The following is a 12,877-nucleotide window of genomic DNA, read 5'->3' as shown; positions in this document are numbered from 1 at the left end:
AACGTTATATACAAGAAAAAAGCCGTTCCCGTCAAAGTGATGCGGAGAGAGGAAGACGCGGATAAAGGTTATGGTCCAATCTCCTCATCCGGTCGTCTCCTGCCATCGCTTTAATCTGAAGCCACATCCGTCGGATTCGGCGTCAGTCACCGTAATATTTTATTTAAAATACGACAGAAGCACAAAGGTCATCAATTTCCCGAGGCGGCTGCCTGCACAATGTTGTCTGCACGACAAAGATCCAAAGCCATCATGAATAATTTAATGATTATGAATTATGATAATGACTTTGATGTCGTCTCAGAGATGGCACGGGCGGTCGGCGGAGCGTTCCTGAATGTCAGCGCGGGTCACGATGTGAACCATTCAAAAAAAATAAAAAATAAGAAGACGATCCCGGAGAGGATGATCTGAGAGGCTTTTTATTGTGCAGAGAATCCAAGCTAATAATAAACCTGCACCCCAATCCCTCTGGAACGGCGGGGCCAGATCTGCCTCCCGGGCTTCCTAGTCTTTCACCCAAGACTGTGCTTCCCCTGCCCGCTGACATTTAGCTTTCTTTTCAGATTAGTTCTGCTTGTTGGGTCGGCAGAACTCACGGATCGGAGTTTTATTGCTGAACGCAGACTTACAATCTGTGCCGGCGCCTCGCCAGAGATCCAGAGTCCTTTTGCACGACACAACCGTCTTCACCAATCTTGGTCTTTGGTATCCAGAACCAGCTGAGTGTTCCATCTATCATCCCTGGTTGGGTTGGTCACCATCTCCATGAGGAACCTCCATCAATCTGTGTCCCAGAACCTCGGCGCTCCTCCAGGACCCTGGAAGAACCAAAGAGCCAAGAGTGCCAATGCTGTAGAGCATCCAGGCAGAGCGTCACCTCCACCCAACTGACCTCTCTGTCCTCCTTTAGTTCCTACTAGTTGGGTTATTCTTCAGTTTCAGATCCAGGCTCCAACTGAAGAACTCCAGCCCACCTCCTCAAGGTCTCCAGACCTTGAGGAGGCGAGCTGAACCTCTTCAAGGACTCCAGGCCTCCTCTTCTTCACAAGTCTCTGGCTAATAGCTTCAAGGTCTCACTTGGATCGTCATGAGTCATCACCTGCCAGCAAAGAGCGGATTTAATGTTAATAAAAGGAGAAGAGAATGTTCTCCTTCGTCCCTATTTGAAAATATAATTCAAAACCTCCTGCAGCAAATGGGAGATTTGATTTATTTATTTTTTTATACATTCTGATGCATTAAATCAGCAACGCTGCATTTTCCTGGCGCTGTCGGTCCTTGTTTATCTAGAGATCGGCCTCTATCAGGTTAAAACGAACCCCCACCCCCAACAACATTATGTAAGCCATGAACAACAGCGTTTTTAATTTCCGGAGAGAAGTTTTAATTTGAAATTAAAATACGAGCATGCATGAGGAGGCAGAAAAGTTTTGAAAGTGCATTAAACCATGTGAAATATAAATACTAGTGGAGTTCACCGTGGTTTCACCACAGGAGGCCAGGCGTGGACGATTGTTCCCACTTTTTCCTTCTCATCAGTCGTGATTATCACTCTTTTTGCACATGATAGGATTCATTTTGTCCCTCGTGAGGGGGGGGGGGGTATTCCAGCAAATGTGCTTCAAATCCAAGTTTGTCTGTGTTGGCGGATGGATACAACATCGGTGGGACCGTATCTCGTTCTTTACCGCATATTTGGAAACAGAGGTCTATTTTCTCTTGTATTTCAGGTCCACAAACATCAGGAAACGACCGACCTCCACTTTTTAGTGAGGAGGAAGTGATAAATGATGGGAAGAGCATGAATTATTTGTTCCCACGGAGAACAAACGGGCTAATCTGCAGCAGCACTTAGCGCCTCGCTAAATTGTGAATATGGATGATGTCATCCTGGAGGAGCCTCATGTATTATTTCTCCTGCAGGAGAGTTTTTTTTACTGCTTTCAGTGGCCGCCAGGAGTCAGTGACCTGATATCGACGTCCCTTTGGGAAGGAGGCGCGAGGCGGCGGAGAGGAGATATTAAAGCTGCATCTGCTGGAGAATGAGTCACAACCACTTTTATTTTTTTTTTAGTGAATTGTTTTGACTTCGTATCTGGACTCATCAAATAATGTCTGACTGCGCGGCGGCGTTTTTATTTCCAACTCAGCCTGCATACAAAAATCCACTCAGTCCGATAACAGAATCACAATTGAATTAAACAGAATTCAGCGATAATGGAAAGTGGACTTTTTTTGACCTCGCATGAATTGCTTTTCGTTCCATTCAGGTGTCGTTCTCTTTCTATTCTATGAGTCGCTCTTGATGCTTGTGGAGATGCTTGCCTCGGTCACATGACTACCTTCTTAAAGGGGCCGCTCCCGCTCATTATTAAAGGATGATCCGTGGAAGTACTGTCCAGGATAATAAACAGGATAAGTCCAAAGGTGGGTCTGAACCAATGAGGAGACTAAATCCAACAGGAGGCGGGGCTAGGGAGACACAGGTGAGGTCGCTCAGAGCGCACCTGCTGGTAATGGTGTTGTTTTAGCTCGCGGCGCTAACGGGATCACCAGCTTCCATGTTGTCTCCACGATGCAACAGGATGGGCTTTGAGGGATTCTTAGCGTCTTTTAGCTCGTGCACTGCTGTCCCCGTATCTCTCCACAGCGGCGGCGGTCTCATATCGGGGTCAGCGGGGCTAAACAGCAGAGCGGGAGACCTGATAGCGATTGCTGGCTAACGCCAAACCATGTGCCGGATGAGGATGTAAGCGTTACAGGATGTGACACGGTGTCTTTTCTCTTTTCTTTCACCCCCCTCAGCAGAAAACCAGGGATTTATTCTCTTTATCTGTGGCCGTACTGGAGGAGATCATTTGCTGCTCAGGACCCTGAAACATAAGCTGGCAGATCCACTGGAAGAGGATAACCCATGGAGGGAGGGCGCAAAACCCAAGCCGGTGTGTTACAGGATGCTCGGCTGCTTCTCCTGGGGGGCACGGACTCCTGGATGGATTATGGACTTGTTGGGATGGGGTGTGGATGAGGGCAACATATTAAAGTTTGGAGGGGATCATGATAAATCAGGAAGTTTTTTCCCTCACTTTTTTTTAACACATTTGATTTTTGGATTTGTGTTTTCCTGCGTTCTGATCTGTTGTCTGTAAGCTGCATCACATCTGAGTCATCAGGGAGGTGAGAGAGGAGCTGCACCCGCGATTGTCCACCAGCAGAGGGCGCCAGACTCCGATGAGAAGGAGCTCCATTACACATTTGTGTAGAAAACAAAGGTAAGCACGAGTGAGGACACAAAATAATATAAGAAACGGAAACATTAGCAACTGTTAGCACGAGTTCTTTTGATTTAAAACTGAAGAAGAACAGAATGCATTACCGCTAAACTGAAACTCCCAAGCTAGCAGAACCAACAAGAAACAAAAGTTGATGTGATGGTACGAGAACGCTGCTAATAAAGTTGATACAGACTGGATTCATGTTTATTATTGTGTTTAGATTAAAACAGTTTTTTTTATGCTGGTTGTGTCGTTTTATTCTGTTGGATTTATCCGCCACACCTTAAAGGACGTTCCGTGACACAAAAACTGTATCGTTTGTTGTTGGGGTTGTGTAAAGAACACGCGTTAAACGTTGACGTCTTTTGTGTGCCACAAGCTGCGGAGATTATTTTCCTTAAATAGCAATTACACCTCCTCTCCACCTTAATGATTTGGGAGGAAGGAACGGACACTTTAAATTGCTTTCCTTCTTTCTTCTGCAGACCGGCCGGCTGTTGGCTTGCGTTCCTGTTATTGTGCTGCAGGACCGGCGCCACAGGAACGCGAGGCTGGTCAATACTTTTCTCATCGAGGATGCAATAAAAGTAAACAGTTTCATTATTCTTCCTACTCAGAAATTCTCATTTAGATTGTAGCCTGGATCCCAGCCCGTTGTTTGCCACTTAAGATTTCCATTTGCCGTCTCCTGGGGGGTTGAGCGGCTCTGTTTTAAGTCTGGATACAGACGTGGTGGGACACCAGACAGACCCGGACTCTGTCCAGTGAGACTCTACAACCGAAATAAACAGATTGGTCTCAAATGATCAGTTAAAGTAGCTTCACAGGGTGCAAAATTATACTTATTTGACGGTTAAATGAGGAGATCAATAACCTTTGTCATGTCTGTTGGTTAAATCTGAGATTGCAACCAATGCCTGGTTAGCTTAGCTTAGCATTGAGGCCTGAAAAAGGGAGGGAAAAGATAGTGTGGCCAACGAAGTTCCATGGCGGGATCTCTCCAGAAAAAAAATGTGGTTTCAAGGGTCGATGATGTCACACATTCAGGGTTAAATGTTGAGTTTGTGATCCACCTCTCAAACCTGAGCCCCCGCCCATTCAAAACCCGCTTTGAAAGCGTCGGATTGAGCGTTTTCTCGTCTCCTGCTGATGCAGACTGCTTTGGATGTCGCGTTGGAGCCTCAGGGGTGGCAGCTTCATATTTAGAGACATGAAAGAGATATTGATCTAATCATCTCGCTTTAAATGAGAAGGCAAAGTAGAGCATTTCCCTAAATGTCACACTGTTCCTTTTAAAATTGTGACAATAATTGGTGTAAAATAACAGCAGCCTTTCTGTGCGTGAATATAATTGTAATTCTGGAGGTTTTTTTAAGTTTAATAAATCTCAGATGATCTAATCATCCAGTTTGTGAACCGTTAGCAACAAGACGTTAGCAGCATCTGTTAAGATGCTACAACTTCCTGTAAAAACATATTAAAGGGTCATTCCATGAAAATTGTTAAGTTTGGTCCCCAATATTCAAAGAGGAGCAAGAGACATATTAAAGTTGTCAGTGATAATTTAGTGTTTTAAACCATTGTATTTTAACTCATGTTAGCGTGAGTTAAAATACAATTAAATAATGCACATTTTTAACTTTTTCTGTTAAACTACAATCATTTTCTCATGTCTGCTCTGAGCATTTTTGTCATTCATGTCATGTAAAACTTGAAAAATATCAAATAAATTGAACACATGTGTTGTTTTAATGGCTAGAAATACTTTCCTCTTAACAGGAAATGTGTTCATTATATTAAAATGACCTAATGTTGTAATTTTGCGCCAAAATGCAACCACTTCCTGTCAGTGACACCACTAACAGGAAGTGACATCATTCAAGAATTGGAAAAAAAGAAGTTCAAACAATGAGTTTTGATTTTTGGTAGATTTTCCTTTCAAAACCACTAGACATTAGGGGAACAAATTAAGCACACTTTGAAATTATATTTATATAAATCATGATTCTTCTCTTGTAATTTCATGCTAACTGTGGCTTTTTTTCAACCCCATCACATTCAATCCAGTAAAAAAAAAAATATATATATATATACATATATATGGATATATTTGTGAAAAAACTTTCAGGATATGTTCTGCGTAGTAAGAAATTAGAAAATTCCAAGGTCAGATATGAACACTTTCCATGGAATGACCTACAGATACATAGATTGAATGTCATTTTGTGTCTTCATGAAGGTTGATGGGATGGATCTGCTGGTTCCTCCAATCACGCGGCCTGTCCGTCGTCGCCGTTAGCATCTGGGCAGTAAAGCAGATCACAGGCGGCCTTCAAAAGGAATTCTTGAAGCTGTGTTTCTGAGAATAAGATGTATGTTTTTGAAGTGGTAATATATGAATGTCCTGTTGCTAGGCAACTAACCATGAAAGTGGACATTAATGTATGTTTCTTTTGCATTTCAACTTAAGGAACAAGTGATGGAGAACAAAACCTCATCTTCATGAAAACAAACCGTCCTCAAGACGGAGAACGGGAATCTGATTAAACGGATTCTGCATCAAAATGCAGAACTCTCTGTTCCGCCTGCTGACCATTCAGATCACGACCGCCAAAGTCACGGGGTCAGGCGCTGGGGGGTGCGTCTCAAAGCCGACCTCTGAAACACTCCTCTTATTATTCCAAGAGGTGGCGACGACGCAGCCCTGAACATTGTTTGAGGAAGCGTCTCCGTGAACCGGTTCGTTCCCTTTATCGGGAGAACTTCTACGGAGTCGTTTCCAGCATGAAAATAAGTGTAACCGTGGTAACGTAGGCGACCGATGCCTCGCGAGGGAAAGGGAAACAACACCTGGGTGACAAACTAAACAGACATGCACCGTGTTGAGGTCGCGTCCCGTGTAAAGAGAGTCCTGCTTCCCGACTGACCTCCGATGATTCTTTTATGGATGGAGTCGGGTCCCAGTGGAGGAGGGTCGCACCTTCATCTCCCCAGCGACACCTCCAGGGGAATCCTCATGAGTCCGTGTCGGACGAGATGTGGAATCCCGTCAGCGATTTCTAAGTCGGCCTCAAGGTCTCTTCCCAGTTGGGGTTGTAAAGGGAAAACCCCCCCGGGTGGCAATCCTCTGCATAAAAACATGTTGGGGTGTTTCATCCTCCCATCCTCCTAAAAAGAGACCTAACAAGAAGGAAATCCATTCCATTTCACATCGTCAGTTAATTGCGAACCAATTGCGTTTGGGAACCCATTTCCATAAAGTCAGGCAGCGACATTCCTCCAGTGGGAAACGTGGAATCACTTCCACCACCTTTTCGTCTAAAACGATGTCATTTACCTTTAAAGACTTCAAACAAAGGCCGGAACCAACCATTAAAAACTCGTTATGTGTTGTGTGTGATGGAAAACACCTCCAGTGGCCTTCATGATGGACCGGCGTCCCTGTTTGGACCCGTTTTTAACATCTGTTCTGAGTACAGGTTGTGGTAGTACATACAGTACTAGTAGTATCTCGATATTAATTCAAACATAATTCAAACAACATTTCCCGGAAAGCCCAAAGCTCCCTAAATTATGAAAACACCAAACATATTTTTACCAACTAATAGACATGCAGACCTTACCTGTGTGTAATTATATATTATATGTAATTATATATTAGTTACGTAAATAGTGATAAAGAATGAAAAGAAACGCAAAAGTCACAAGACAGATCTCGTTGGTGGTCTTTACTCCATCAATGAGACCAAGATCCGGTCTCACTGATGTCGTATCCATCCGCCAACACGTAAAGGACGAGATCCGGTCTCACTGATGTCGTATCCATCCACCAACACGTGGTAAAGAACGAGATACCGTCTCACCTGATGTCTCAAGCCATATCTTCAGGTTCTACTCTACTTCTAAGGCCCGAACCGATCACCTGAGGTCCAGACATGCTGTCCCTGTTTTACCTGCTGGATCTTGTCCTTTCTGACCTCCCCAATGTCGGGACACAAGGAGCCGCCTCCCGGGAGCGATGAGGGGCATTTCAGGGACTCAGTCTGCCTCAGCTAATTTCCGTCCCACGTGCCATGTGGGCTCACATCATTTTTCTTACCTTTTTATACCTCCGTCCGCCTTGTTACGGAACACCCTGGTGTCACATTCACACAGTCACACACCTGGGAGCTGCCCGGTCCAATCATAATCCTACTACTGACCACTGAGCAGCACCGCCGGGGCGATTAGGGATGAAGTGATCGGCTCAAGGACGACCGGTCGCCGTTGGGGGAACAGAGGGGAATTAGTTATTCATTTTCCAGCCCGCAGTCACAGAATCACTTCTCCAAACTTTACACTGCTTCTTACTTCGCTCCATTTCTTCCCACTCCGGAAAGGCTTTAGATTGGTGGACGAGGAGCCGACGCCGTACATCAGGGACCCCTGCCAACGAAAGCCTCTTCATAGAACCGGCGGGGGAGTGGATCTCAGGTATCCTGGGTTTACCAGAGATTGCCTTGTGGGTGAGGTAACAAGGAAGCCCAGCAGGAAGTCGGAATGCGGCGCGGAGATTGTCGCGTTTGAACGGTGGGAGTTATGAGTAGGAGGTACCAAAAAAAGGGACTGCAGACAATAGATGAGACAGAATACTAAGCTGCTCCGGGAGTCCATTTCCAACCCGAATCATTTCATAATGAATGCTTTGACTGATTTTAAGCACACAGAGGCAGGAAGTATCCCGAAGCTGAAAGGTAATTCTTTTTCCAATCTTGTCAGAAACTCTCGAATCAATCGCGACGCTCCGTTAGCAGTCGATTGGCATCTTATTGACTTCCTGATGTTTTTCCCTCTCGCAAGAGCAGATTGGCTGAAAGGAAGCGAGGCTCGTCTAGCGGCGCTGGCCTCAGCGTGACATTTTACTTCTGAGTAATTTAAAGTTCAGGAGCATAAAAATTAATACGCCAGAAGAACTGTTTGATATTAGGCTTAAAAAGTTCCTGCAAATCCCCCCCTTTTTGTGTTATATTCAATTTATTGAATGGCACACAGTTTTAATACATAATTAGATTCGGTTGCAGAGGGCAGAGGTGTTAGGAAAAACATATTCAATATAATCTTTTCACACATTTTCAAAGTTGCTAGCATTAGCTTTAGCAAAGGGATCGGCAAACAGTTATAAATACAGTTGGTGAGACACGCAAATGTATGCATGAATTTTTGCGCCTTTTTTTGAGAGATCAAAACTTTTGATTGGTTGGTTGTCATAGTCAAGTGTCTTAAACTTAAAAAAAAAAAAAGTTTAGCCTAACAAACAAAGTTAGCAGCTAACTTCAAAAGAATAAGAGTAGACTGTGGGCAGAAATGTGCTACTAAAACACGTTAGCCTCACTTTGCTCTGCTGTTTGTTTACCAAATCCCTCAAATCCCTCGTGAAAAAACAAAAAAATCTTTATCTTTGTGATGTCTCATTCTCACACAGACAAAAACCTCAGCTTGAACCGAGTAGAACAAGCCATCACGGTGTGGAGTGTATGATTTCACCGGGCCGGCGGCGCGCATTGACTCGCCGCGGCCCCCCAGGAGCGCCAGTGTCACGCTATGGTCCAGATATTGTGCCAAATTGATTCCCATCTGAAGTCCTGAAGGCGGCAAAGCTGCTGCGAGAAGCTAAAGACGGAGATTTAAAGGTCAGGATGAAGAGCTTGAAGAAGACAGGAAACACCTTTCGATCTCACTGATTGGCTATAGATCGCCGGGTGGGCGGTGCTTCAATGTAAACTATCTTCAAACATCCATATGGCTCATCTTTGGCGTGTCTTGACCTCATTGCTGCGTTATTAACTCATCCGTGTCTGGATAAATGACTAGCCGGCGCCGGTAACAGAGCGGCTCCTCCTCCCTGAACGCCGTTTATTTATTTGGAGGAAATGGAAGGTCTGTCAGCGGAAGTGAATGAAATGAGTGATGGAGAGAGCGGCATGATGGGAGGATTAGGGGGTGGACAGCGGTGGGGAAGATTGATGGCATCGCTCCGCGGCTGATTACAGATACATTTGTGTTTGTTGCGTCGATGCCGGTTCCTCGCCGTCAGGACGGGCCTACGGTGGCTCTGGTGGACAAAAAACCATGAATGCTGCTAATAAGCAGTTAGATCAGGCGCTGTAATACAGTCCATTGAGCCTTTTCTTTTTGCAGACTATTGAAAAGTTAAAAAAAAAACCACTTTTAAAGCTTTTTCAGATAAATAAAGATCCGTTGAACCAAATACTTTTCCATCCTTTATTCCAGGGGTGTCAAACTCATTTTGACTGAGGGCCACATCAGCATAACGGCTGTCATCAAAGGGCCCGATCTAACTAATAAATGTAACTAAATGTAACTCATTGTAATGTAAAATAAATGTAAAATAAATAACTACTTGTTAATGTTAAATAACTCTGAATTTATTACTTATTCAAGTTACAAACATTACAGTTACACCAAAAAAAATGTTTGCTTGTTTCTCTGTTATAACATAAATCCTTAATTTTTTTTAAAATTCAATTTAATTAAAAAAAAAAAACAACATAAATTATGTTTAATCAAGGATCAAACTATCCAAAAAGAATAAAGAAAAATAACATCAAACACATTTTTGACCTACTTATTTTTCGACACTCTGACCTTTTATGCTAACGTGGGCCACATAAAATGAAGTGGCGGGCCCCATTTCGCCCCCGGGCCTTGAGTTTGACACATGTGCTTTCCGCTTTCAAGATACAAATAAATAATAACTACTACCCCATTCCTGTTTTAAGCAGGATGACCCAAATATTATTGCAGGAGGGATGGATCCAGAAGCGACCCCCCTGCGATCATATTCATTAATCCTGTGTATTCGTATGGATGGAGATCGATAGAGAGGGATAGATAGAGATGGAGGCAGAGAGATGAAGATGGACGGAGAAGCTTAGATGGAGGTCGATAGAGAAGAATTAAGACGGGCGGGGTCTGGTGGGCGGAGTCAACTGAGTTACACTCCAGAGAATGGATTTAAAATGAGCCGCGATAGCGTACGTGTTGCTAAGCTGATGTTGTATCCATCCACCGACACGTGGTAAAGAACGAGATGCGGTCTCACTGATGTTTTACCCACGTGTTCCTTTTTCGCTGCCATGGAAACGATCTGTCAGCATCCACGTCCACAGGGAGTTTTCCCAATGCCAGCCCAAACAGCCAGCGCGTGTCATTTGGGAGAATAGCAATAGAATAAAATAAAAAAGAAGAAGTTTGATCACCTTCAATTCATCAGACACAAAACAAACATGTGAGCACAACCACGGCGTAGCATTGTTGCTAAGCTTTAGCAGCGGGACGACTCCATCCGCGAACGTCGTGGCGACGACTGTCAGCCACGAAGGGAACTAGTTTTCAAGCGTCATCCCCGCTGCGAAGCACATCTTTCATCCGCCGTCAGCAGTCGCTGCAACTTGTTTAGCAGGGGGTGGGGGGGGTTGACGGAGGACGATGTCTGACACGTTCCCCTTTGATATCAATACATAAAATCTTTCCTTCCCAGCATGCATTGCACATAAAACTGCTTCTCGTACAAGGTGAGGGGGTATGTGTGACGTTACTGCCCTCAGATGAGTTGAATCCACAGAAGCTGATTACAAATTCCGAACTTTTGCGAGGGAAATGTATGCGAGGAGAATCTCCCGTTTGCGCCGAGCTCTATACGTTAGGCCTCGGAGGGCGAAGCTACAGCGAGGCGAGCGTTTGTGCTCGGTAATCCCAGTGGGGAGCAGAGGTTTTCCACGGGTCTCCACTGCCCTCTGCATGACAACAGGAGAAACTGACAACCTGCTGGAAATGCTGAAGCCTCCTCGCAGTGGTAGAGGCACTATTTGAGGCAGATTTGGTTCTTGGTGCTTTACGCAGACACCTGTGCAGCCATCGTACGTAAATCTGCAGGCCGGATGCGACTTGATGTGTTGTGCAACTTTAAAAGAGCATCCAGACACTTTGCTAGTTCACTGGGCTCAATTGTGTGGGCGCACCAAACAATGGGATGCTCGAATCCAAATGGATACGAGGGTTTCTCCGCCGTCTACAGATGGCTGCTGATGACCTTGCTGGGAAAGCGATATTAATCACAGCGACGCCTCCTCCACTCCGAGAGGCGCTGGGCAGGCGTGCATGCAGCGCTAACAGCCAGTGGGAGGTGAGAAGTGGTGGAGTAGCACAGAAAGTGACTCCATATGCTTCCACCATGCACTATTTTCTCTCGTGTGTGTGTGTGTGTGTGTGTGTGTGTGTGTGTGTGTGTGTGTGTGTGTGTGTGTGTGTGTGTGTGTGTGTGTGTGTGTGTGTGTGTGTGTGTGTGTGATCTTAAAGGATGTGAAACATCACAGCTTCAGAGGAGTCGGCTGTTCCTGCAGCAGCAGGGGGGGGGGGGCTGACCATGCAGTCCTGGAGAGAAGCCACGGAACAAACGCTGCAGCCATGTTGGGAAACATGAGCTGTTTCATCTCCTCACTCCTTAGTCTGTGAGGGGCTTGAATAAATTAACAGCAGTTTGTCAGCAGCTCCCTGTGTGTGTGTGTGTGTGTGTGTGTGTGTGTGTGTGTGTGTGTGTGTGTGTGTGTGTGTGTGTGTGTGCGTGCGTGCGTGTGTGTGTGTGTGTGTGTGTGAATAGATTGGTTTTGTGTGTAGCTTCTTGCTTTTTTATTTATTCAGTTGCGTAAGTTGAGTCTGCAATAAAAGCTCAGTAGTTGTGCTGTTATTGTTAGCATCAGTACTTTTATTGTTTCCATTCTCAGTGTTTTAATAGATAATAAAGTTTCCATCTAATCAAGTTAAGTAATGGTCGCATTTAAAGAGGAAAATTTCATTTTGATTGTGAAGAATTTAACTTACTTAAATGAGTAAAACACTGAAAATCTCATTTTAAATACTTCATGTATAAACTACTTCAAGTATAAACATGAATAAAATGTTTATTGACTAGTTCCTTTTAACTTTATATACAGTGGAATGAACAGTTTGCATCAATGTAATTAGTAAAGATTTAATGAAGTCATCATGAGTCAGTAAGATAAAATGTGACCTGTTATATTGTTCTAATCATTATTATTATCATAGTCATCATCATTATTATATTATTCATGTAATTATCAGTATTATTACTGTCTGTCCAAGAGACTTCTTCAGTTCTGAACTGAAGTCTCTTGGATGAGAGAAGAAATGTCTTCAAGAACTTTCTTAACGTCCAGTGGATTGACTTAAACAGCTTTTGGATAGTATTATTACTGTATTATTATTAATAATATATTATAATTATCATAGTCATCACCTTTATTTATTATATAATAACACATAAATATATAATACAATAAATAACAGTATAATAATAATAATTAAATAATAACTTATTTTCATTATTATTATCTTGTTTATCATTATAGACTTTATTATTATGCACATCATTTTTATTATAATAATTATAATTACTATTGTTCATTATTAATCTGTTATTAATCTATTATTATTATTATTATTATTATTATTATTATTATTATTCCCGGGTGGGCGGTGGGGACCGATGACGTCAGCCCCTGAGCTCCCTACAGGTGATT

Source organism: Antennarius striatus, chromosome 20 (assembly GCF_040054535.1).
Source record: "Antennarius striatus isolate MH-2024 chromosome 20, ASM4005453v1, whole genome shotgun sequence".
Taxonomy (NCBI): Eukaryota; Metazoa; Chordata; class Actinopteri; order Lophiiformes; family Antennariidae; genus Antennarius; species Antennarius striatus.
Note: the sequence above shows the minus strand (reverse complement) of the source record.